Source organism: Cyprinus carpio, chromosome B3, assembly GCF_018340385.1.
Source record: "Cyprinus carpio isolate SPL01 chromosome B3, ASM1834038v1, whole genome shotgun sequence".
In the NCBI taxonomy this organism is placed as follows: domain Eukaryota; kingdom Metazoa; phylum Chordata; class Actinopteri; order Cypriniformes; family Cyprinidae; genus Cyprinus; species Cyprinus carpio.
In genome coordinates, this window is record NC_056599.1 from 43,933,213 (window position 1) to 43,960,963 (window position 27,751).

General features: G+C 37.1%; 1 pseudogene; it reads right to left on the bottom strand.

Annotated features, from left to right (window-relative positions):
* LOC109107850 lies at positions 1-27,751 on the bottom strand (annotated as a pseudogene).

Consider the following 27,751-nt stretch of genomic DNA (forward strand, 5'->3'; position numbering starts at 1 on the left):
TCACCTTTCTGTTCTCCTCAGACAGAATGAGTTCATTGTTTGCTGTGTTTGGATCCAGTGTGAGAAAACAGGCATCTGAACACAAAAAGAAAGACGTTTATAACACAATAGCAGTCACTGAAGGTGTGTGTTTGTTTGTGTGTAGACGTACATTTCTGTAGTCCTTCTGTAATCCTGAACTCTCCTCCATGAGCCACACTGTAAAAAAATAAAATAAAAAACTGTCACATTCTACACATCTGATATGATTAGTAAATCGATGATGTTCAATTTTAATGGCCAATATGGATTATTTGTATATTTATGTCCAATAATTAAAATGCAGAACCATTTGAATTTAATTTAAACACTATGCATTTTTTTAAAAATAACAACAGCAGTACCATCTATAACATTATCAATAGGCAGAATTGTTTTGGAGAACATAAATGAGAAAGTCTGTAAACTTTGTATAAATGTGTAAAGCTCTAACTGAGACATTTAATTCATACATTTCAAAAATTTACTTGTGGGCCACAAAATATGAGGTGGAAATATGTCAGGGTTACAGTATCTCGTGGGCCACATGAAATGAGGTGGTGTGTACCAGTTTGGGCCTGTGGGCCTTTTGTTGTGTTTGACTGATATATTTTTATTTGTTAAGATATATTTTTATCGGAATGTCATAGGACCTGATTTACAAACAATAAACACAATAGCTACCCTACAGACTATTTTAGTTCTCCTCACTACACAACAAATCAATTAAATTTAATGGTATATTTAGAACAGAACAAGAATGAAAAATATAAGTTGCCAAATGAAGTTGTTAAAATATAAGTAGCGAAAAATTGAAAATAAACGCTGTTGTTCTCACACAGCCTACCTCTCTCATTCGGCACAAATCCAAATGTTTCCATATTTGAAATGTATTTGAATGCTAAACTATAATTTATTATGTAAACCAGTCCCTGTACTTAACGCACTTTTGCACAAAAAAAAAGCATCCTCTTCTGATAAAAAAATCATTATTTTCACGAGCAAATATGCTTCATGGCCTGAGTTCAGGCTGAACAGCATGGGTTGTACTATGGACTGTTTTAATTAGCCAGTGTATCCAGTGCTTAATTTGTAAATTGCAAGGTCCCAGAGCTAAGCGATGTGATGGATCTGGCAAGTGCTCGGAGATTGAGTGATTACCAGCTCGCATCAGTTGGTTTCATAGTGTGCACATGTACTCCAAAAATAATGGTTATTTTATTTCAACCAAAACATTTTTTGTGTTTGTGTAGTTGTGTAACCCGGTTCCCTGATAGAACAATCGCAACAACCAGAGCCGGACAGTAACGGAGTACATTTACTTGAGTACAGTACTTAAGTACAATTTTGAGGGATCTGTACTTTACTTGAGTATCATTTTTGGGGACTACTCATGACTTTACTCAAGTACATTTGAGAGGCAAATATTGTACTCTTTACTCCGCTACATTTGTATCCATAACCGTGAGTACCCGTTACTTCTTCGGCCCCGTCCACACGGAGACGGAGCTTACCCCAATCCGATCTTTTTTTTTCCTTGTCTCAAGAAATATCCGCGTCCACACGAAACCGCAAAACGATGTAGTATACATGCCAGACCAGCATGTGGCGCTGCAATTCTGCCCCAGAGATGCACTAAAAATGGAGAAGAAGACTTGGACTATGCTCATAAACCTTGCACGTGGTACACAAACTAACATGGAACAATACATTTATTAATCTGTGTTAATGTTAGTTAATAAAAAGACAATCGTTCAGTGTTTGTTCATGTTTTTGTTGCTATTACATGACGTAGCGGTGTCTGATTAGGGCGAGACGTGGGCTGATGACTTCATCGGAAAAAAAGAAAAATCTCGGAAATGTATTGTTTCCCTTTCAAACGTGATTGGATAGTGCAGGGGCCACTGATTGGGACAGCCTATCAGCAATCACATTCAACTATCCTTCATGACATTTCATTTCATTGAATTGAAGTACACTACACACACACACAGACTTGTCACACATAGATTGTGTGTGTGAGAATTGTGTTATTCAGCTGAAAGTATTTTCTCCTGCCTTTGCCTGTATTGCCCTGTCCCAAATGGCACACTCCGGACTTGTAGACTTCCTCAGAGTCCACACTTTGGTGACGTCATGTAGTGCAGACCTATAGGGCCCTCAGCGCGAGTCCATGAGGGCGCATTGAGAGGTATTTTTGGGGACAGACTCAATCGTCATGCCGGGAAATAACGGTCTGGTTGTTTTTTTGATAGGAGCTGCAGGTTCGGGGAATATGCTGCCTATGTTCCATTTGAACTAAGATTACAATTTTAACACATAATAAACATGTGCGTGAGTTTCAGATGAATTTACAGGTTTAAATATAAATACTAAGTTTACATATGACTCAGTAAAGCCCTGACATTCGGTTCTATTTATTTAATGAATCATAATGCGATCGTATTATTCAACGTGCTATTATAATGTCTGAGATATCAACCACTGGTCGATGACCATAATGTTTGTATAAACTGTAGGTAACAACTGGTAAAATGTACACCTAGGTCATAAAAACCGTTTTTTGTTTAAGTCCACGAGACCGTAAGTCCACATGAAGTGCGCCATTTGGGACAGGGCCTTTGTCTGTGAGAGGAAGGGGCTTAATACTGTCACTCAAATTAGCTGAATTTTATTTTTCCTTCTTTGTACGCTGACCTAAACACAGCTAATTAGCTGATTTTCTTTAATCATTATTATTTTCTCTTCTATGCTGCGTGTATAACACGGTCAGGTTCAGAGGTGTGTCAGAACATTGCCATATTGCCTTCTTTGCTGATTTAGGTTTATTGATTTGATTGATGAAAAAACAGAGAAACTCACATGTACACACAATTCTTAGCTGAAATTTTTTTCTTTTCTGATATTACACATTAATGTAAGCTGAGCATTTGCTTTGATGTTCTTGAGTATGCGGTGTGTTTAACACAGTCAGGTTCAAATGTGGGTGCAAAAATTCCATTAAAACTCTAGCAGAGGTTTGTCAGAGCGTTGCCATTGTGCGCAAATGAGAAATGTTAAATAAAGCAACATGGTAAAAAGATGAAAATTACTTGATTTTACTTTCAATTCCTTTTACATTCTCCAAGATATTAACATTCAAATCTTTCATAACTCAATGTAGGACGTTTCTGTACATAAATGTAAGCACTGTGGCAGTAGTAATGCAATATTTAGAAAATGTACTCTTGTACTCTTGATACACAAGTACTTTTAAAAACAAGTACTTCAGTACTTTTACTTAAGTAGACATCTGACTGTAGTACTTTTACTTGTACTTGAGTAAAATTTAGCAAGGGGTATCTGTACTTTTACTCAAGTAATGAAGCTGTGTACTCTGTCCGCCTCTGGCAACAACCCATCGTTTGTAATGAGCAGGGTATATTTTGCATCTTCTTCACACGTGAGAGTAGTTCTCAGTGCCGCCGACTTGCATTTCTTTGGTAAAATATATGTTTGTGTATGTTCTAATTAATCTATAAAACTGTTTATTTGCTGTTAATCATTTTGTTATGTAATGCAAACTAAAGAGGTGCAATGTCAGTCTTGTAAATGAGTCCCATCTGTCTTTTCGCAATGATAATTGTTTCATTTTTACTTCTAAAATGCTTGTTAAATGAGTTTAAACTTCAGAAATATTGTATACATGTTTAATTAATTTAGACATATAAGGCACAAACCATATATTGGCATTAATACAGTACAGGCAGGATTTACTAAAGATGTAACAAAGTGAAGAATTAGCGTCGAAAAGGCTTTGACAATTATTTTTGTGCCTGACGTTATTAAAAATGCATTTGTAGAAGTTTCCCTTTCAGACACAAAATTTATGGGAGGAGAGTATTAAAATGAATCACGCAATGTGTTTTACTAACGTTTGCGCTTGTCAGATTACTGGTATTTGCACCATTATTTAATGGCCAAAAAAACCAGGCACTAATTTGCGCTGCTCTTGGTAGATTGTGCTGATTATTATGTCAATCTGAATGAAAATCAGGTTGTATCTGTGTTCTTTAAAGTGCTCCTATCATGTCATTTCCAATATTGCCTTATATGCAGTGTGTAATGTAGCTGTATGTGAATGTAAAGGATCTGCAAAGTTGTAAAGCCGAAAATGCACAATAAATAATGTTATTGTCTCCCAAAATAAAGAATCGACTCTGTACAGCTTAGACGAGTCGTGAGTAATTCGAATCCCACTTCCGTAACGGCTACACTTCATGGGGTAACATATTTGCATAATGCCCGTCTATGTTCTACGTTAGCCAGCCGCAATTAACTTGACCCCACCCACAAACACGTCATTGATGACTGCTTCTCTAATCTTCAAGTTCAACACGAGATTCACAAAACACTAGCTCTTGAAAGACTCCACTGAATCACAACCTGTAAGTATGATAAATAATAGATATTTTAATAGATATTATTGATCATTCAAAATAAGAAACTAGGGCAGTGGGCATTTCATTTGTGAAACACGCTGTAAGCAGTAGACCAATCACAACAGACTAGGCCATCTGACTAATCAGAGCAGAGCAGGCTCAAGGAAAGAAAAAGGAGGGTTTTAGAGAGACTGGATCTTAGAACTGCTTCGAACGAATCGTCTGAGAATGAGGTGATATTAAATGTATATTTTGAGAAAACAAAATCGTTTTTTTTTTACCTTGCATGCATGTAATCCTATTGTAGGAGACTCCAAAAACAATATTAGGAACCTTAAACATGGTTTAATAAGGGCACTTTAATGTGCAACTTGTCAGTAAAATAAGACACAGAATTTTCCCCTCCCCTCAGCGCTTTTACAAAATTACGTGGTAACCACTGATCTATATATGACTGGATTGCTCATCACGTTCTAAACTGCTAACAGGCAGTGAAGCCACCGGAAGTGTTCGATCTGCCATCTTACTAATCCCTACCGGCAGAGAGCACCAGTGTTTACGGCCTTTTTGGGCAGGATAAGCAATATATTTAAATTTTTTAGGTGGGTGTGTCTGTTGCGCACCCACCATTGCTTATTTCTTTATGAACATAATTATTCAGGAATTATTAAACATGAATGTATTAGTATCAGAAAAGGATCTGAATATATTATAATGAATTATACAATACAACAGATGGTGGATCAGCACCTAGAATGAACCTCTACAGCCCTGAAAGACAGCGGAAACCAGGACAACTAGATGAGCCACAGATATAGATCCCCTGTAAAGACCTTGTCTCAGACGACCACCGGGACAAGACCACAGGAACCAGTTGAGTCCTCTGCACAATCTGACTTTGCTGCAGCTTGGAATTGAACTGCTGATTTCGTCTGGCCAGAGGAGAACTGGCTCCCCGACTGAGCCTGGTTTCTCCCAAGGTTTTTTCTCCATTCTGTTACCAATGGAGTTCTGGTTCCTTGCTGCTGTCACCTCTAAGGCTTGCTTAGTTGAATGACACTTCAATTACAGCGATATCGTTGACTTGATTGCAAATGATTGCACAGATACTATTTAAACTGAACTGAGCTGAATGATGACATCACTGAATTCAACGATGAACTGCCTTTAACTGTCATTTTGCAGTATTGACACTGTTTTCCTTATTAATGTTGTTCAATTGCTTTGACACAATCTTTTTTGTTTAAAGCGCTATATAAATAAAGGTGACTTGACAGCATAAATCTTTCTTCAGATTTCGAGCACTTTGTCATTTGATATATCTATATATATATATATAATATATATATGTATATGTATGTATGTATGAAATACTTAAATACTTTTATGTATGTTGAGGTCATGTCCGTCTGATGTTTATCATGTTCATGATGTTCGCTACTGTAATGAATGTAGCTTTTTTAATAAGTAGGGGAAATTCCCAACATTAAAAAAAAAAAATACCGTTTACATGCCTAGGTTGTTTGCATTGTAAGAATGTACAGAGATACTTCAGATTTAAAAACACTGACTTGTTAGGTGATGTTTTCTCATTAAAATCATACAATTTCCTATTAATTCAACTGAACATTTACGCACACTAGGGATTACCAATATGGCGGCACGACGGCTTCACTTTCATGACGTCATGAGTAATCCAGTTCTCTATTATAGGTCAGTGGTTGTAACGCATATTTGCCCTGTTAAGTAAATATGATCCTATATCTCTGTCCAGGAAACCACATTTTTCAGTAAATTTCTTTAGTAAACACACACACACACACACACACATACTTGAGTTGCTTGAGTGCGCATTTTGGATCCTCCAGTTTTTCAGAGAGCAGCTTGTCTCCTGATTCTCCTGGGTTATTGTAGCTCAGATCCAGCTCTCTCAGGTGTGAGGGGTTTGAACTCAGAGCTGAAGACACATAACCACAGCCTTTCTCTGTCACCATACAGCCAGACAACCTACAAACACACACAACAAGCCCACATGGCAATAATTTGGAAATCAGATGTCACTGTCACAAAGTCACCTTTGCAGTTTGAACTACAGAAGATAACAGCTGTAAAAGTAACAAAAACATCTTTGGAAATGTATCAGAGTACAAGTATTAATTTTCATTTAAAATATTGCAGTTAACAGAAACAACTGTCTGAGTACAAATTGGTGCTTTGGTTTTCTTCTATTTGTACTCTGATTGTTTAAAATGAAAAATGTCTTTTCCAGTAAAATTTATTACATTTTAATAGGAGATCACCACTTGCATTAATCGAAGCATTTAAACAAAACATTTAAACACTCTTTTTATAGCAACTGGCTAATAGTTTCTGAAGGTGTTTCATGTTTCAGATAAAAAAGATGAGAACTTAATATTGGATGTAGAGGGTGAGAAAACAGCAGACCAGAAGAAGGCCACTATAGCAAAAAGAAGCAGGCAACTCCATGAGGCACATTAAGACCCCTAAAAGCCATGTGACTTCAAAATAAATTTAAAAGTCTCAAAAAAAGGAAGCTTACTGCCTTACGCAAATCAAAATAAATGAACTTGAAATTGCTAAAAGAGTCCTGAGTGCATTTTGAGTTCTGATGGTTTTGAGCTCAGCTACTGTATAGTGTCCTACATTTGATGTTGACAAAATAATATAACTCAATATGCTATTCAAATAATCAGTCTCTTTTGTACTATACATGAAAATGCACTGTAATAAAAACAATGGTATGTATATCATTCACCATTTAGTTAGTATTAGTACTCCAAAACAAATCATTGAAAAACACAAACAGATGTTTTAAGTGAAATACTGGAACAAAAATAGGAACTGGATTCTGCTAAAACATTGCAATCACCCAAGAAAGTCAAAAACAGAAATAAAGTGTCATGTTTATTTTAAATAGAGTAAAAGTTTATCTGTGTTCTTAAATACCTCAGTGTATCTAGTTGACAGTGTGAACTTTTTAGTCCAGCAGAGATCATCTCCACTCCTAAATCCTGCAAGTCATTGTTACTCAGGTCCAGCTCTCTCAACGAGGAGTATGATGATTGTAGAGCTGAAGACAAATTTTCACAGCACTGACCAGTGAGATTACAGAAAGCCAATCTAAACAGAAAAAAACAAAAACAACACAGAAAGTAATTAGCTCTGGTCTCAAGACCCATTAAACAGAGACACTGTTTTCTGACTGACATTTACAATTATAACTTCTGTGGTGGTTTTTTAGGACATTATTGGGGATGCTAAAGCACCAGCTAGCACCTCACCAATTGCAGTTTCATAGCATGTTATAGTCCTTGAACCTGAGTTGAACAGCCTCTGACAGAATATGTTGATGGTACCATTTTTTTAAACAATCCTGTAACCCTGCATTTGTTCAGTCAGCTTCATGGCACAGTCCCCATATATATGACTTGGATAATTTAGGGTTCCATATACTTAACCACCAGTAGGATAAAGTTTCTATTATAAACACTAGGTACCTCCTGTATTTATGATGGAGTAATGTAGAGTAGTTTTTTTTTTTTTTTTTTTTTTTGGTTTGTTTGTTTGATTGTTTGGTTATTTCTTTGTCATTGTTTCCACCTATAGTCCCTTTCAGTGCTTTCCTCTTGTTGTTTCAGCGGTTTCCTCTTTATCTATGTTTGTAATCTCAGTAGGCTGCTATATTTTAGATAACATTTTTTCTTATGTGTCTTTGAAATTTGTTCACTTAATGGTATACATTGTATTGTGTAAAGTTTGTAAGTTAAGATCAGTTCCTGTCTTATATTTTAAGAAATTCATTCAATACAAAACTCTTAATCAGTATTTTTGTCATGTTTTACAATAAAAATATGTAAACATTCAACAGATAAGGATTTAGTTGGGAAGCTTTCATTTCTTAAAAAAATGACACTGTTATTCAGCCAGTGGGACACAGTTGTTAGAGAATACACATTTTAAAATCTGATCATTATGAAACACCTTTAAAACTGCATACTTAAGCATTGTGAATTGTCATGAAAAGTCAAACCCCAGTGTCTCCAGCTGACAGTTTGGACTCTTCAGTGCATCAGAGAGTAGCTTCACTCCTGAATCCTGCAGGTCATTGTTACTCAGGTCCAGCTCTCTCAGATGGGACTTTGATGATTGTAGAGCTGATGACAAACTTTCACAGCACTGACCAGTCAATCTACATCCTGCCAATCTAAACAAGATTACATATTCAGTAATCAAAACCTGTTAGAACAACCATTACATGACAATGGCTTAATCTGACTAATATTTACAATTACCACATTTGTCTTAAAATCATTTTAAAATTCTCAAAAATATATGTAAATATGTAATGCTTTGATGATTTACTGATTAACTATTAGAAAAATGATACACATATTTTTGTCAATTATTCCACTTATCATTGTTCCCACACCTTAAAACACTGGGTCTCATTCATTAATAATTGTGTGGATTATTTGGTATTTGTACACACAGAAGAACTTCTCATGAAAAATTCACAACAATTTCATACATATATAAATTCGTTCTTAACATCGTTCTGATGTTCGTGAATTTAAAGTTCCATAATGAATGGCCGCGTGCACAAGGTTAGACATTTGCATAAAACATCTCCATGTAAGGGCTTTCCGCACACACTTTTCTTACAGCATTTCTTTACTTAACTTGCCACTGTTTGTAAACGCACTCTCATATATGGAACCCTGTTTCGGACACAGAATAAAATATTTGAAAAAATAATTGTGAATTTTATCTCACAAATCCTTGTTTACATCTCGCAATTCCAACTTTTAAGATGTAAACTCGCAGTTGTGAGATGATATGTGGCCCTTATCTTTAAAACCATTTTATTCTGTGGCAGAAACAGAGGAAACCATATCTTCCATACTCGCCCTATCCTCAAGCAATGCCAAGTGTATCATTCTCACCAGTTCTCACAATAAACAGCTGTTTCTTTTATACAGACCCAGATTACATAGCTCTCTTTAGCAAGCTGTACATATATCTGCACTATTTAGAGAAACCTCATAGCTGAAGCTATAACATTATATTTACACTATATAAGCTATATTTCACTGTAAAAAAATCTGTGTTTCTTTACTGTGTTCAGGTGAATTAATCAGCATTGTTTTCAGCCCTCTGTGATCCTAAAATAGCCATTTTTGAGTTCAGATCTTATTCCCTTGACACAGTCACTTCTTTATTGTAACCTTTGAAACATGCATTTTCTGAAAGCTGCTTTGAAACAAAGTGTATTGTGAAAAGTCCAATACAAAGAAAATGTGATTTGAATATTTAACTAATTAAAAAAAGGAGTCAGATGTCATACAGTAAACAAATCATAAAAATAGACATAAAGAAGGGGTGCACATTCTGAAAAGTTTGGTGACTGTTGCCTTACATCAGGGTTCCTCAAATTTAACCCTGCAGAGCACTTCCCTGCAGAGTTTAGCTACAAGACTAATCAAAGACACCTGAGAAAAACCTATTCATACACACATTTAAACATAGTGAATGTAAAAGTCAAACCTCAGTATGTTCAGTTGACAGTGTGCACTCTTCAGTCCAGCAGAAAGCAGCTCCACTCCTGAATCTTGCAGCTCATTATTACACAGGTCCAACTTTATCAGATGGGAGTTTAATGATTGTAAGGCTGAAGACAAAATTTCACAGTGCTGAACAGACAGACCACATCCAGCAAGTCTATAACAGACAATGACAAGAAAGAGTTGGATGGTTAAAATCATGTTTTCTGTATTCAGTGCATGACAAGGAAGTAGTGTTTAATCGATGACAATTAATATCCTGTGACACAAAAGTCTTTGTACAGACAAATCTGTTTCTCCTGTGATGACAATTGAACACTTACAGAGCTTTTTTGCAGTTCATCACAGCTGGCATCAGTCTCCATCTACCTTCATCTAATGTATTGTATTCCATAGGGTTAAACTCTTCCAGCACCTCCTCTGACATCTGAAGCATGTAGGCAATTGCCGAGCAGTAGTAACCAGAAGAGAGTTTCACCTCTGAGTGTTTGTCTGATTGATTCACAAAAAGTCCTGAATCTCTCTGGACAGAGTCTTATCATTCACTTCGAGCAGACAGAGGAACAAATTGATGGATCTGTCAGCTGAGAAAATCATAATGTATATTGATTCTATCTTTAATGTGTTGCATCGTTTCTCTGATGGTTTCTAAGCTGTTCTCTGTGTGTGTCAGTAAACCTTTCATAAGTTTCTGATTGGACTCCAGTGAAATACCAAACAGGAACCGCAGAAATCAAAATCCAGGTGTCCATTTTTACTAAGAAGAGCTTGATCAACTGCTGATGTTAGTAGAGTATAAAGAGATCCCTTATACTTATCAAGAAACAACTGCAATGGCTCCATGTTTTTCAATAGATGGGAGTAAAACACGTAGAAAGCGGCTAAAAACTCCTGAAAGCTCAGATGGATGAAGCTGTAGACTTTCCTCTGATAAATCACAGATTCCTGCTTAAAGATCTCAGTGCAAATCCCAGAATACATCGAGGCATCAGTGATGTCTAGGCCGCTCTCAATCAGGTCCTCCTCATAGAACATCACATTGCCCTTCATCAGCTGTTTGAAAGCCACTTCAGCAAGTTTAACAATCACTTCTCTGTTGGACTGCAGGAGTTTCTCTGGATCTCTCTCTTTGTATTTTTGATTTCCCATGTTTATCTGAGTGAGCAAGAAGTGGATGTACATTTCAGTCAGAGTTTGAGGGACTTCTGCACTCAGATCTTCTTTAAGAGCTGCTGTAGCACAGTGGCTGAGATCCAGCAGAAGACGGGTATGTGACACATGATGTGAAGGCTTTTTTTTTTTTTTTTAATGTGTGAAATGATTCTGCTGGCTTGTTGCTCGTTACTGATTCTCTTCCTGAAATATTCCTCCTTCTGAGGATCATTGAATCCCTGAATCTCTGTCACACGGTTGATGTATTTTGAGGGGATCTGATTGGCTGCTGCTGGTCTTGAGGTAATCCAGATGAGAGCAGAGGGGAGCAGCTCTCTTTTCATAAGGTTTGAAATCAACATGCCCACTGATGAAACCTCAGTAACATCTGAAACTTTCTCACTGTCTGAAAACTTCAGCGTAATTCTGCTTTCATCTAGACCATCAAAGATGAACACAATATTACACTCCTTATAGATCTTTGAGTTCAGATCTTGAAGTTCAGGGTGAAAGTCCAGCAGAAGTCTGTGAAGACTGTACTGATCATCTCGAATCAAGTTCAGCTCCCGAAATGGAAGCACAAACATGAAATCTATATCCTGATTGGCTTTTCCCTCAGCCCAGTCCAGAATGAACTTCTGCACTGAGACCGTTTTTCCAATTCCAGCGATGCCTTTAGTAAGAACAGTCTTGATCTGGTCTTTCTCCTCACATCCTTGATCAGCTGAGGCTTTAAAGATGTCATTGCAGTAGATTGGAGTGTCTTGTGAGTGTTGTGTTCTGGGTGTTTTCTCCATCTGTAAAACCTCATGTTCTTCATTCACCCCTTCACTCTCTCCCTCTATGATGTAGAGCTGTGTGTAGATCCTGTTCAGGAGGATTTGATTCTCTCGCATTTTGATTCCTTCAAATAACCCCTCATACTTTTTCTTCATACTGTTTTTGTGTTGATCTTTGATTCTGTGTAGATCATCATCTACTGGTTGGTAAGAATCCTGCTGCAGGTCTCCAATCTGATCATCTCTGTCCACACGGCAGAAACAAGAACAGCAACATAAAGAATAAATGAGTATAAAACTTTAATATTACAGGCCCAGATCATCATCCTAGATTACCTAGAACAAGCTTTATTCTTCAAATGATATTTGGTAAAAATAATTTGATTCTCTCCAAGTTTGTTTAAACTGTAATACTTGTGTTTATAACATTTTTCTCCACAAAAGAGACCTCAAATCTCTTTTTACTAACTAATGAGAATAAAATGCTCTGAAATACTGAAAACAAACATGATTCAAAAAGATATTTTTAATGAACATAGCTACATTAATGAACATTCATGTTTGTACTCACATAGGATCAGAGGTCATTCCTCCATCAGTGAGATCAGGGTGATGATGTACATATCTCTCACTCTTAGTAGACACATAGCTGGATACTGAACTTGAAGCTGTCTGATCTTCCTTTGGTCTGGTGATGAAAAAAACACAATAATTCACATTATTTTGCTTTATCAAAGACAAATTATATAAATAAGTTATAATTCTGTCTCTTGTTTCCAGTACTGGTTATTTTCTCACCTAGGGTTAAAGGTCCCTGTTCCATCACTTAACTGAGGGGGTTGTGTTATGGAGTTAACACTCTTCACAGACACACCGCTGGGCTCTGGAGAAGTTGGTCTTTGTTTCTGATGAACAACGTTCTCCTCCTCTTTCTTTTCAAAGAGACTCATTTTAGAGGCAGTGTTCGTCTCTGTCCCCACAAAGATTTCTGTTCTGCATTTTGAAATACATTGACACAGAACTCAACTGTCATCTTCATACAAACTTAAAAAGAATGCATTTTCTTCAATATAAAGTGCATGCATAATTATTAGGCACATTGATATTCTGATCGTTTTTTTTTGCCAAGCACATTTTACCAATTCCAAACCACATCAATTTTAATAACTACTATTAATTTTGTGTTTAATCATTTATAAGTGATATGCAATTGTCCATGAAGGCTGGAAGTGAAAACTCCTTGTATTCAGGTGTACAGAATTATTAGGCAGGTTTACTTTTACAGATAAAATTAGCCAAAAAAAGAGATTTAAACTCAGACTAAAAGTAAAAAAAAAAAAAAAATACCCATGAGGAAGAGGCAAAACTAATGGAATACTAGAATTTGCAAAGTGAAGGCATGACCATCGGACAGCAAAAGGATCACTGGGTCAGCACCAGAAAAAAAACAGGTGGAATCAGAATCAGAAAGAGCTTTATTGCCAAGTATGCTTGCAGATACAAGGAATCTGTTTTAGTGACATAAGCTTCCAGTACACAGAGACAACAACAACACAGAGACAAAAAAATAAAAATAAAATACACATATGTAAATATAAATAGACAAATATTGAAAAATAAATAAAAAAATAAATAAAGTTGTGATATAGATGATAGAACGGAATAGAATAGAATGAGATGCAGGGATGTATTACGATGGAGGAGGTAACAAATAAATATAAGTTTATTGCACATTTTATTGCATAAAGTGGGGGAACATTTAACTCATGAGGTAGACTGTCTGGGGGAAGAAACTGTTCTTGTGCCTGGTTGGCCTGGTATTTGAAAACAATTTTGCTGCTTCATATTTTGTGTGGAAATTATGGTGCACTTTATTTTTCAGGATTTTTTTGATAAATCTAAATTTTTAAATGTCTTCACTCACTTTATTTATCAAATATATTAATTAAATTCATTAATGCATTTATTAAATAGAAATAATTGTAAATGTCTTCACTCACTTTTGTCACTTTCATGCATGATGAATAAAATTAAAAACTTAACTATATTCAAAAAACACAACACTGATGAATGTATTGAATAAATTTATTTTCAAAAATATTAAGCAGCAAAACAATGATAATAATGAGAAATGTTTCTTGAGCAGCAAATCAGCATATTAGAATGATATCTGAAGGATTATGTGACACAGAAACTTCTTTGTAAACAACAACGGATTTATAAACGTTTCTAATGATGAATGTTGTGTTCCCAAATGAAAATTAAAGTGGCACAAAAAAAAGCTAACAGTGAATCACAAATAAAAACAGTACTGTAAAAGCAGACATGTAGCGCGTCACACTACTGCCTATTATATAATTACAGCACAAACTGTTGTGAATTTTATGACAGCACTAGCAATCTCAAATTCTCAGCGCCATTCATAAAAAGTCACCAGGTCGAGTAAAATGTTTCTGCGCCGATTCTGCGTTTGGTGCTTTGAATCATTTGAATGCTTTGAACTGTCAGGTTCAAACGGTCACTTTCAGGACCATTCCGTCTGTGATTTTTCTTTTCACAGTTTATTTAGGTAAAAGCTTAAGGCCATTTGCACAATTTAAATCATCACGCAGTAACCAACACCCCCCCCCCCCCCCAAGATAAATCACAACCTTGTATCATGTTTGCAATACAAAAGAACCATTCCATAATCAGTCCTTCATGGGAAGTGTGAATGTCCAATAGTCTGAAAACTTTAGCATGATATGGAAAAAAATAGTGGAGTCAATTTGTTACTTTTATTAGTGTTAATTTATTTTGTAACAAACCCTAAAAATTTATACAAATTCAAAAATTACATGTGAAGTCATCAACAACAAGCTTATCTACACCAAGCTTCATTGCAATTACTTTCTAGGAATTACAGGTGCTTCTCAATTAATTAGAATGTCGTGAAAAAGTTCATTTCAGTAATTCAACTCAAATTGTAAAACTTGTGTATTAAATAAATTCAATGCACATAGACTGAAGTAGTTTAAGTCTTTGGTTCTTTTCATTGTGATGATTTTGGCTCACATTTAACAAAAACCCACCAATTCTCAACAAATCTCAACAAATTAGAATACTTCATAAGACCAATAAAAAAACATTTTAAGTGAATGGTTGGCCTTCTTGAAAGTATGTTCACTTACTGTACATGTACTCAATACTTGGTAGGTTCTCCTTTTGCTTTAATTACTGCCTCAATTCAGCGTGGCATGGAGGTGATCAGTTTGTGGCACTGCTGAGGTGGTATGGAAAGCCCAGGTTTCTTTGACAGTGGCCTTCAGATCATCTGCATTGTTTGGTCTCTTGTTTCTCATTTTCCTCTTGACAATACCCCATAGATTCTCTATGGGGTTCAGGTCTGGTGAGTTTGCTGGCCAGTCAACCACACCAACACCATGGTCATATAACTAACTTTTGGTGCTTTTGGCAGTGTGGGCAGGTGCCAAATCCTGCTGGAAAATGAAATCAGCATCTTCAAAAAGCTGGTCAGCAGAAGGAGGCATGAAGTGCTCCAAAATTTCTTGGTAAACGGGTGCAGTGACTTTGGTTTTCAAAAAACAAAATGGACCAACACCAGCAGATGACATTTTGCACACCAAATCATCACAGACTGTGGAAACTTAACACTGGACTTGCAACTTGGGCTATGAGCTTCCCCACCCTTCCTCCAGACTCTAGGACCTTGGTTTCCAAATGAAATACAAAACTTGCTCTCATCTGAAAAGAGGACTTTGGACCCCTGGGCAACAGTCCAGTTCTTCTTCTCCTAGCCCAGGTAAGACGCCTCAGGAGTGGCTTAACAAGAGGAATACGACAACTGTATCCAAATTCCTCGACACGTCTATGTGTGGTGGCTCTTGATGCCTTGACCCCAGCCTCAGTCCATTCCTTGTAAAGTTCACTCAAATTCTTGAATGGATTTTGCTTGACAATCCTCATAAGGCTGCTGTTCTCTCAGTTGGTTTTGCATCTTTTTTTTCCCCACACTTTTTCCTTCCACTCAACTTTCTGTTAACATGCTTGGATATAGCACTCTGAGAACAGCCAGCTTCTTTGGCAATGAATGTTTGTGGCTTACCCTCCTTGTGAAGGGTATCAATGATTGTCTTCTGGACAACTGTCAGATAAGCAGTCTTCCCCATGATTGTGTAACCTAGTGAACCAAACTGGGAGAACATTTTGAAGACTCAGGAAACTTTTGCAGGTGTTTTGAGTTGATTAGTTGATTGGCATGCCACCATATTCTAATTTATTGAGATAATGAATTGGTGGGTTTTTGTTAAATGTGAGCCAAATCATCACAATTAAAAGAACCAAAGACTTAAACTACTTCAGTCTGTGTGCATTGAATTTATTTAATACACAAGTTTCACAATTTGAGTTGAATTACTGAAATAAATGAACTTTTTCACGACATTCTAATTTATTGAGAAGCACCTGTAAATACTTTCTCTGAATCTTTAAAGTCTCTCCGCGAGTGATAGTACAGGTGCGGATATATTTGTGCAGCTCAGCTATTCGAATCTCCAGTGAATTTAGGAGATGTTGCTCACCTATAGGACCTCAGCAGAATGAGGAGCAAACCAGAATTTTTAATTATTTTTTTAAATTGCTTGCTAAAGAGGGTGGAGTTTCAGAACACACCCACCAACTGCGTAACCGCCACAGACCAACGGAAGCTCAAAGGTGTTTAGGAGCCAAAATGAACTGGCCCAGAAAGTTCACATTGGTCAGCTGTTTCGGCCTGATTTTGTTCGAAATTACGTCATATCCTGTTCGTTCTTCAATTTCGTTTGAAGTATATCGAGGCCTTTAACGGAAAGAATGTGAGGACAAAATAAGTTTATATATTTTTTTGTTTGTAGTTTTCACTTATATATTCAACTATCACACAAAATAGGTTGAGAAACACTTGCGAGTGCAGTTAAACAGTTTATTAGAAACAAATAAACAACACAAGAGTCCAGAAGTCGTGGGTGCAATATCCAGTATATTTAAAACTTATTATTGGAAAATTGAACTCAGGAAAACGGGAGACAGCTGAAACTGCACAAGAAAACAAATGGATGTGATTACCACAATGATCTGACAAAGAAAGAGCAAAAGAAAAAAAAAATCTTACCTGCTTCCACTCAGCGAGTACACTGTAAATAACTCTGTAATCTATATAAACCTACACAAAAAAAAAATCTTACCTGCTTCCACTCAGCCAGTACACTGTAAATAACTCTGTAATCTATATAAACCTACACATAGCAATCCTACTGAATATGATGTCTTGTATGTAAATACACTTTACATGTAACATAAGACATATACTTGAATGTACACATGAAACATTTAGTAATACAGAAGAAACATTCATGGCAAAACCGTGAAAAACAGACATTCAGGGTAAAACAGTGCAAACAGGAACAGTACAGCCTATGTATAACCTACTCGCTCAAATAGTGCTGAGAAAATGTACAGGATTGAGGAAAGAGGTACACAGATGAGTTTATATACTAAAGTTGAATTTACACATGAAACGTGGTGTTACAGAAGACACAAATCAGGGCAAAATTGTGCAAAAAAAAGTGTAAACAGGAAGAGTGCAAGATAAAAAGGATATAAGGTTTGTAGAAGCCCACTCTTACGCCCTATGTATAACCTACTCTCTCACATAGTACACAAAATTGAACAGCTAAACATCTTTGTGCCACTCTAGGAAACAGTTCCTTTTCAACTGAACACACAAGTGAACATCACATGCCTGGCATTTTCAGAAGTGTCCTGCCTCTTACCATGCTTTGCTTTGTGAAGCACACAGGTCCGGTGACCAGTAGTGTTATCTGAGGCCTGCTCAGCTCCTGGAACAGGCCCATGGTCAGCACTGGTCCCTTTTGGTGGTATTTTCTGTGACACCACAGAGCTCTTCCATAAACTCCTTGTGGCTCATGGTGCCATAAAGCTCTGTGTGTACAATAAAAGCACTGGTGGCAGCAATGTCCAAAAACTGTAGAAATAGCTTTCTGTACCACTTCATTGTTTGGCGCTGTGTACTGTTGTACTGTAACAGCTAATCAGACAGGTCAACGCCCCCCATGTGCTGGTTGTAGGCAGTCACAGGTGCAGGATATGGAAAAAACTTTGTCTTCCATCCATTTTTTGTTTTCACTCTCCTCTGCACAGTGTCTCCTGGATAAGCAGCATGGATGGTGGAACAGACAAGACAACTCTTATGTGTCCATCCATTTCACAAACACCAGATGTTTGTCTCGAATCCACCTGATGGACCCCTCACAGATTTTTTGGTGAGTGAGTTAGCTGCATTCCGAGGCCAGTCTTTCTTGTTGTCTCTGTAAGTCCCACATGCACCAAACTTCAAAGCAAACAAGTCTGTTAGCAGCTTGGGACTAGTGTAAAAAGTATACATGGTACCCATAGCCCAAAACTGTAGGTCTGTCTGTGGCCTGTGGGAAAGTTGTTCTTTCCTGTGTACACAGCAAAATTTATAGTATATCCATTTGATGAGTCCGCAAGAACAAACAAATTGAAGCTCCACTTGGTTGGCTTGGCTTTCATGTACTGAGTCATTCCTGTGTTTGCTTTGCATGCCACCATTCTTTCATCTGGGTGACTCATGTGCAGATGTTTTGAAATAACATGATATATTCCCATCAACACACTCAAAAAAATAAATTGTTGAATGAACATGATTTATTCGTAGCACCCATTATGCATCTAATCAAATCAAGTAAACTTGCACTGCTTCGAATAATAATTTAGTTACAAATAACAAGAATGAATCATTTAACATAAGTAAACGTGTTATATTCTTATTAATCAGACATATTTGTATTTTGCAAATCAAACAAGTGGCTAGTTGACTTTTTTGAGTGCATGATTGTGGCAAGAAAAGGAACAGAGAAAAGATTGTCCTGCCTCCAGTAGTCTCTGATGGAACTCAACTTTCACCATGGCCATGTAGAAGAGTAGCCCAATGTAGCAGTACAGCTCACTGATGCTGACGTCTGTCCATATATATTTATGTCCCTTTGCACATGCCCTGGCAGCCTGAGCATTGGTGTTTCAGAGTGACACAGAGTTGACACAGCAGGTTTCAGAAAAAAAAACTTTTTGAATAGACTCATGGGAGTGTGTGCATCACATGGTCTTATCTGTGGTGCAGGTTCCTGCGCGGGCAGGAATCTCAGAGCCTGTGGAGCCATGTCAACATCAGCCTCTGTTTTCCATGACCTTTCTTGTGCAAGATGCCGGTGATGCAGCAACAGTCCTGAACAAAAATTGAAACTGTTGTTAGCAGTTACCAGAAGATTCATAACTAATAATAAATTTAATCACTGAGAATGTCTGAGCGTATACAGGTGCTTCTCAATAAATTAGAATGCCGTGAAAAAGTTCATTTATTTCAGTAATTCAACTCAAATTGTGAAACTTGTGAATTAAATAAATTCAGTGCACACAGACTGAAGTAGTTTAAGTCTTTGGTTCTTTTAATTGTGATGATTTGGCTCACATTTAACAAAACCCCACCAATTCATTATCTCAACAAATTAGAATATGGTGGCATGCCAATCAACTAATCAACTCAAAACACCTGCAAAAGTTTCCTGAGTCTTCAAAATGTTCTCCCAGTTTGATTCACTAGGCTACACAATCATGGAGAAGACTGCTGATCTGACAGTTGTCCAGAAGACAATCATTGACACCCTTCATAAGGAGGGTAAAACACAAACATTCATTGCAAAAGAAGCTGGCTGTTCACAGAGTGCTGTATCCAAGCATGTTAACAAAGTTGAGTGGAAGGAAAAAGTGTGGAAGAAAAGATACACAACCAACTGAGAGAACCGCAGCCTTATGAGGATTGTCAAGCAAAATCGATTCATGAATTTGAGTGAACTTCACAAGGAATGGACTAAGGCTGGGGGTCAAGGCATCAAGAACCACCACACACAGACGTGTCAAGGAATTTGGATACAGTTGTGCATATACCTCTTGTTAAACCACTCCTGAGGCATCTTACCTGGGCTAAGGAGAAGAAGAACTGGACTGTTGCCCAGTGGTCCAAAGTGCTCTTTTAAGATGAAAGCAAGTTTTGTATTTCATTTGGAAACCAAGGTTCCCAGAGTCTGGAAGAAGGGTGGAGAAGCTCATAGCCAAAGTTGCTTGACGTCCAGTGTTAAGTTTCCACAGTCTATTATGATTTGGTGTGCAATGTCATCTGCTGGTGTTGGTCCATTGTGTTTTTTGAAAACCAAAGTCACTGCACCCGTTTACCAAGAAATTTTGGAACACTTCATGCTTCCATCTACTGACCAGCTTTTTGGAAGATGCTGATTTAATTTTCCAGCAGGATTTGGCACCTGCCCACACTGCCAAAAGCACCAAAAGTTGGTTAAATGACCATGGTGTTGGTGTGGTTGACTGGCCAGCAAACTCACCAGACCTGAACCCCATAGATAATCTATGGGGTATTGTCAAGAAGAAAATGAGAAATAAGAGACCAAACAATGCAGATGATCTGAAGGCCACTGTCAAAGAAACCTGGGCTTCCATACCACCTCAGCAGTGCCACAAACTGATCACCTCCATGCCACACCGAATTGAAGCAGTAATTAAAGCAAAAGGAGCCCCTACCAAGTATTGAGTACATGAACAGTAAATTAACATACTTTCCAGAAGGCCAACAATTCACTAAAAATGTTTTTTTATTGGTCTTATGAAGTATTCTAATTTGTAGAAATTGTGAATTGATGGGTTTTTGTTAAATGTGAGCCAAAATCATCACAATTAAAAGAACCAAAGACTTAAACTACTTCAGTCTGTGTGCACTGAATTTATTTAATACACAAGTTTCACAATTTGAGTTGAATTACTGAAATAAACTAACTTTTTCACGACATTCTAATTTATTGAGAAGCACCTGTATGTCTGTCAGTGACATTTACAACTTTCTGATACATTTACTCCTAGGACAACCGTGAACACCACTGGCCGGGTTATAACACATTCCAAACATTTACCACATCATATTTTCACAATCAAAAGTTTGTTGGTGAACAATTTCACCATTTGGAAAAATATAGTCTTAACAATCCACAATGTAAATAAATAAATAAATACATACATAATTTTTGTAAGAGATATAATATTGTATGTATGTTTATATCGGCCTATAGCATTATATAGGCTATATATCATCATTATATATAGTTATATACGCACTCTGTACAACATTCAAAACTATAATTGGCCAGTAAGGAGGTATTTCATATTTCAATCAATTTTACTCTGAAAAGCTGATTTTAGTCTGACAATAGTTTAGATATATCCAAATTTAGATATAAAATAGGCTATAGCTGAGCAACATCTTAAATCATGAAGGTAATAATAAAAGGCTTACCCGTCAGGAATTATATCCTCCGCTGGGTCCAGAAATTCTTAAAAATGCAAACATTCGTCATCTGAGTCGTGTTCTTCCTCTGAGGAGAAAGTAAACTGTTTGTCGCTGCCCAGAACCATCCGAAGTGCTTCTTCACCCGTGTAGCATACCATCATGCAAACGCGCAGAAAAAGTAAGTAATTATATGATGAAGATTGACATTTTATGCAATTTCTTGGGGGCATGTATGTGATTACCTGGCTCACCTCAGTTCATTTCCATATGAACAGCACGCTTAGAGGGAGGCAGGAACAAATTAGCTATAATGAGGCAATACAGTAGAAACCGAACCACTCCTTACTTACATACAGATTACATAAAAAGAGATTATTTGTTTTTGACTTGAATTGGTTAATTTAAAAGTAGACACTTCAATCTTTCTATACATATATTTATCTTGTCTTTGAGACAAGTATTTGCTGAGATTCAGGTTGTTTAATTTATGTGTATGTGAAAAGAGGTGACAGCGACACAGATGACAGAGAACGCACCCTGTTTATTTTCTTTATTCTACAAAAGCACAGTGTTTTGTTCTTATTATGATTGTATACAAATAAAAGTAGACCCTTTACAGATTTGATTGATATATTGCTCTTATCTGAATGATCAAAACTGAAAGTTTAATTTAAGTTATTTTCAGCGCTATTTGGAGATGATGCCACAAAGCGCGTATCCATGTTTGTCAACCCCAGAGGGTTAAGACTGCACCAGACTGCCAGCTGCTCAACCTCTTATCTGTAAGCAGACTTGTCACCGTACTGGATGAGATCAATGACTGTAGTGTCGTCTACGAACTTCAGGAGCTTGACAGAGGGGTCTTTGAAGGTGCAGTTGTTGGTGTACAGGGAGAAGAGAGCAGTGGGGAGAGCACACATCCCTGAGGGGCATCAGTGTTGGTGGAGCTGCTGATAGACATAAATTTCCCCAGTCTCACTAGCTTTTGCCTATCTGTCAGAAAGCTGGTGATCCACCGACAGATAGAGCTAGGGACAGAGTGCTGGGTTAGTTTTGATCTGGAGGGCTGTTGGAATGATGGTGTTGAAGGCCGAACTAAAGTCCACAAACAGGATCCTCACATAAGTCCCTGTTTTGTCCAGATGTTGCAGGATGAAGTGCAGTCCCATGTTGACTGCATCATCCACGGACCTGTTTGCTCGGTAAGCAAACTGCTGGGGCTCCAGTAAGGGTCCAGTGATGTCCTTCAGATAAACCAGAACCAGTTTTGCAAATGACTTCATGACAACAGATGTTAGAGCCACAGGTCTATAGTTGTTAATTCCTGTTATCTTGGATTTCTATCTTGGACCTTTCCACACTGAATCTGAGTTGTTGGAAGTGATCTTCCAACTTTGTAGCGTAGCTCCTTTTAGCCACTCTAATCTCATTATTCAGTGTGTTCCTGGCCTGATTGTACAAGACTCTGTCCCCTTTCTGTAGGCATCCTTTTTGGCCTGACAAAGATGTCTGAGTTTTGCTGTAAACCATGGCTTATCATTGTTGAATATTAAATAAGTCCTGAAAGGAATGAATATATCTTCACAGAAACTAATATGGGATGTTACAGTCTCTGTGAGTTTGTCCAGATCGGTGGTAGCAGCTTCAAAAACACTCCAATCAGTGAGGTCGAACCAGGCTTTCAAAGCCCACTCTGTTTTGTTGGTCCATCTCTTTACAATCTTTACTACAGGTTTAGCAGATTTAAGTTTTTTTAGGTTGGTATAAGATGAAACATGCAGTGATCAGAGAGCCCCAAAACTGCCAGTGGAACAGAGTGATATGCATCTTTTATTGCTGTGTAACAGTGATCTACTATATTACTATCTCTGGTGGGACATGTAACATGCTGTCTGTATTTTGGCAGTTCACGGGAAAGATGTACTTTATTAAAGTCCCTGAGAATGATTAAAACAGAGGCTGGGTGTTGTTTCTCTCTCTCTGTGATCTGATCAGCGTGTATTTGCAAAGTCAGACTCTTGTGCGCTTGTGGAGGAATGTAAAAACTCACTAAATTAAAAAAGCATCTAGATCGGGACAGCACATCTTCTTTAACACAGTATGTACATCTGTACACCACATCTCAATAACGCAATCAAAACCAAACAACCAAAAAATATCCAAATATATCAAGAACCGCAATCTGCTCTAAACAATTGAAAGCTTGGCAGATGGAGCGCGCTGTCCGGAATGGCGCCATCCAGCCAGGTTTCCATGAAACAGCAGCAGATTTTTTGTCCCAGAGGAGAGCAGAAGTTCATCCTTTTGTTGGGTTAGAGAATGGAGAATTTTGCCAGATGGTTGCTATTGAAGCTTGACATGCACACGTCTGCACCATCCTGAAGTATTTGATCTCAGACTTTGTTGTGTTGTTCTGCATGTTCACTGCAAAATAATTAAGAATTAATGTGAACAAAAACACTAAAACAACTGGAGAGCGAAGCACCGTGGCTGCCATGTGTGGCGCCATCTTGGAGAAGAAAAGATGCAATTAAAAATCAAAATAAATAATAATTAATAAAAAATCAGGAACCATCTAGTCTCCAGCGCCACCATTTCCCAGACCTGCAACCTAAAAAAATGACCAGGGTCCAATTGAATACAGAGCCAAAGTGTGAAAATACATGAAGACCATAGGCTTTATAGACAGATAAGTTGAGAGTGACTCTTGAAGGACCAGCACCACGTCGTCTTGTACCACTGTTTGAAGAGAGCACCAGTAGGTTTTTAGCTCATTTTTAGTACAAGAAAAGTCTGTCTTGCAGAGATGAACTAACTAAAAAAATCTTCCAAATGCCAGATTCTGGAAGATAAATTCTTGAAAGAGACAAGAGGAGTGGTGCTCAACTTATATGTCCAGAAAGGTTGCTAGCATGTATTTCATAAACCACTTCAACATGTGATTTGAAATCCCCGATCCAAAGTCTGCAGAACCTGACACATTGGTTCAGCAAAACATCCAAACTTCCCCCGTCTGCACATCCTGAAGTATTTGATCAGCGCCGAACCTCCCCCAACTACACATCCCAGCAAAAAATCCAAACCTTTTTGAGGGGCTCCAAAACTCACGATTTGCACACCGCCAGATGCGAAAAAATTGCCAATTACAGCGTTCAGCAAAAACATCCAATAATCTTAGGTAAAAACCGTAGGAGACCTTGTTGTGTGTTCTGCCCGAATGTCTGCCCATTTGGTGAGCGTTCATCCCATAGTGAAAAGGAAGTTGCTGATTGAGTATGTAAAAACAACAATGTTACAGGAAAAACTAAAACAAAAAACACTAAAACAACTGGAGAGCGAAGCACCGTGGCTGCCATGTGCGGCGCCATCTTGGATGAAGAAAAGATGACATGTTTTTAACTGATCTGCAATTAAAACAAAAAAATATGCCTTTCACTGAAGAAAAAAAATATGCATTTGTGTGCTAAAAAATATTCCCCAACATGCTAAGATCATTAAGTCTATGTGAAGATTAGGTATGAAACCATCAGGAACCATCTAGTCTCCAGCGCCACCATTTCCCAGAACTGCAACCTAAAAAAATTACCAGGGTGAGGGCTCAATTAATAAGAATAACATGCCAAAGTGTTGTGAAATACATGAAGACTGATTTTTTTTCATAGGCTTTATAGACAGATAAGTTGAGAGTGACTCTTGAAGGACCAGCACCACGTCGTCTTGTACCACTGTTTGAAGAATTTATCTTCCAGCACCAGTAGGTTTTAGGAGCTCATTTTTAGTACATCTCCTATCCTGAAAAGTCTGTCTTGCAGAGATGAACTAAAAAAATCTTCCAAATCTTTCTGCCAGATTCTGGAAGATAAATTCTTGAAAGATGGGTACAAGAGGATGTGGTGCTCAACTTATATGTCCATAAAGCCTATAAAAGTCTTAATGTATTTTATAACACTTCAACATGTGATTTTCATTAAGTGAAAGTAATTTTTAAGGATTTTTTACCCAAGCAAAGTCTATAAGAACCTGACACATTGCACTTCTGAATACTTAACTTAAACATGCAATACTGCCCGACTAAGTTAGGTTGCAGTTCCTAGAAATGGTGGGGCTGGAGACTAAATGGTTCCTGATGCTTTCACCATAATTCTTTATTCTTTTCTTCTCCACCTGTTTTTCTGACTTCGCTGATCCAGTGAGCATTTCGCTGTTCAAAGGTCATGTCTTAACATTGCAAATTCTAGTATTGCATAAGTATTGCACCCTTCTCATAGGAAATTAATAATTTTTGACTTTCAGTCTGAGTTAAATCTCTTTTTTGGCTCGTTTCATCTGTAAAAGAAAACCTGCTTAATAATTATTCACACCTGAATATAAGGAGTTTTTCACTTCCAGCCTTCATGGACAATTGCATATCAATTATAAATTATTAAATACAAAATTAATAGTAGTCATTAAGAAAAAATTTGGTTTGTGAATGTTCAGCTGCAACAGCAATACAAAGTTTTGTACTGCTGTTTACAGTGCTATTGTAAATGGTGGAAAAGATTGGAAACACTTCCAGTTTTGAATGCAACCTCATGACATTCACTACAGATGAAATGGTTTTACTGCTCATATGATCTTTTAAATCTGTATAATCTCTAAATAACTTAACTAGGGCTGCAACTCATGGTTTAAAAAAAAAGAATAAATTTTTCTTTGTAATCATTTAACTTAGTCAACTCAATATAAGTTTTATTTCTGTATTTCTGTATTCATTTATTTTTTAAATTCCACATCCTGCCCGATGTTGTCCTCCAAAAACTGTGCAAACGGAAGGTTATGAAATACATATAGTTAATATATCTACATTATGTACACTATACAATACACTGTGTGCAAAATAAGGGTTAAAATTAGACAAAATACAAACATTCAAAATATACATTCTAAACCACCAACAACTGTTTTTTATATAGGCCTGGGCGATAAAACCATGTTTATTGACAGTATACCTTTATCAATGGCAATAAAAAAAATGTTTTATAGTGCTCAGTAGTTTCATTTAAGTTTTTGTATTTTGTGTAAAGCATTTATTGTTACCATGTATATTGTTACCATTTATACCATATGACATTACTTATATATATATATATATATATATATATATATATATATATAGTGTACTGTTCCTTTTCTTTCTTTCCAGCAGGAAAGGACAAAAGAGTTGAAAGAGCAATTGGTGTGTGTAAGAAAGTGGTGGCAGTGTTTTCTTATTCATCAAAAAGAGGGATCTAGAAGCAGTTCAGGCAAAGATCAATCTCCACAAACATCAGCTTGTCAGAGTCACCCACCAGATGGGGCTCACACCAGAAGATGTTTGCAAGAGTGCTGGAACAACAAAAGGCCATTGCTGAAGTCCAGGCTTCAGACAGAAACACCCAACACATGGTGCCAACAAGGAAGGACATTAATGTCTTAGAACAGGGGTGTTAAATTCAGGGCCTGTCCAAATACTTGTCCACTTGAGAGCATGAAACAGGAAGTGCAAGACTGTCCCAGGTCTTAAAATTACCAAAGTACAGTGCCCTTAACGCAGACTAAATCCACACTAAGCGTATCCCATCATGTATCATATGCTCAAATTGAATCATGAGGCTTTTTGCTGAGATCTCGCGAGATGTCACGGAAACCTTTCTAGTGTGAGTTAAATATAAAAATTAGATATTACATATAATTTGATAGTCAAAAATAAAGTGATATACATTTTATTGGTGCAAAGATGATAATGTGAATTTTGTACATTTGCAACTTCTTTTTATCAGTTAATTAGAAACAACATCAGCTTTAAGGGCTACTGACAGATGCTTAAACCTTGTTCAGACTGTCAGTCCAAATCCAATTTTTGTGCATATTCTATTGGAATCTGATTTAAACTTTTGACTGTCCACACTGGAAAATACAAGCCAAAGCTATGAATTTCTCACTATGTAAATAATCTCTCTTTTTGTCTTTGATCATAGTGTAAATGTTAAGTATAAAATGATAACCTGCAAAAACTCCAGTAACATTCTAAGAAGTTCATGAACTTACCATGAGGATTTCAGTTTGAGTTTCTTATGCTTGAGATTCTTACACTTTCGGTTTGTTCTGCTGAAGCGAAATCAGTGCAGGTCTGAAACTGATGACTCATTTCCTCATTTCCTGAGTAAATCATCTGTCCTCCTGCAGGTGGCGTTGCAATCCCTGAATATTGAGTCACCCTCTCTTTCTCTCTCTCTATAGTAGGTTGACCAAACGTCCTGGTTTCCCAGGACATGTCCTGTTTTCACGTCCTGTCCTGGCCGTCCTTGTTGTTTTTTATAAAGTGATGAAAATGTCATGCTTTTCATTGTT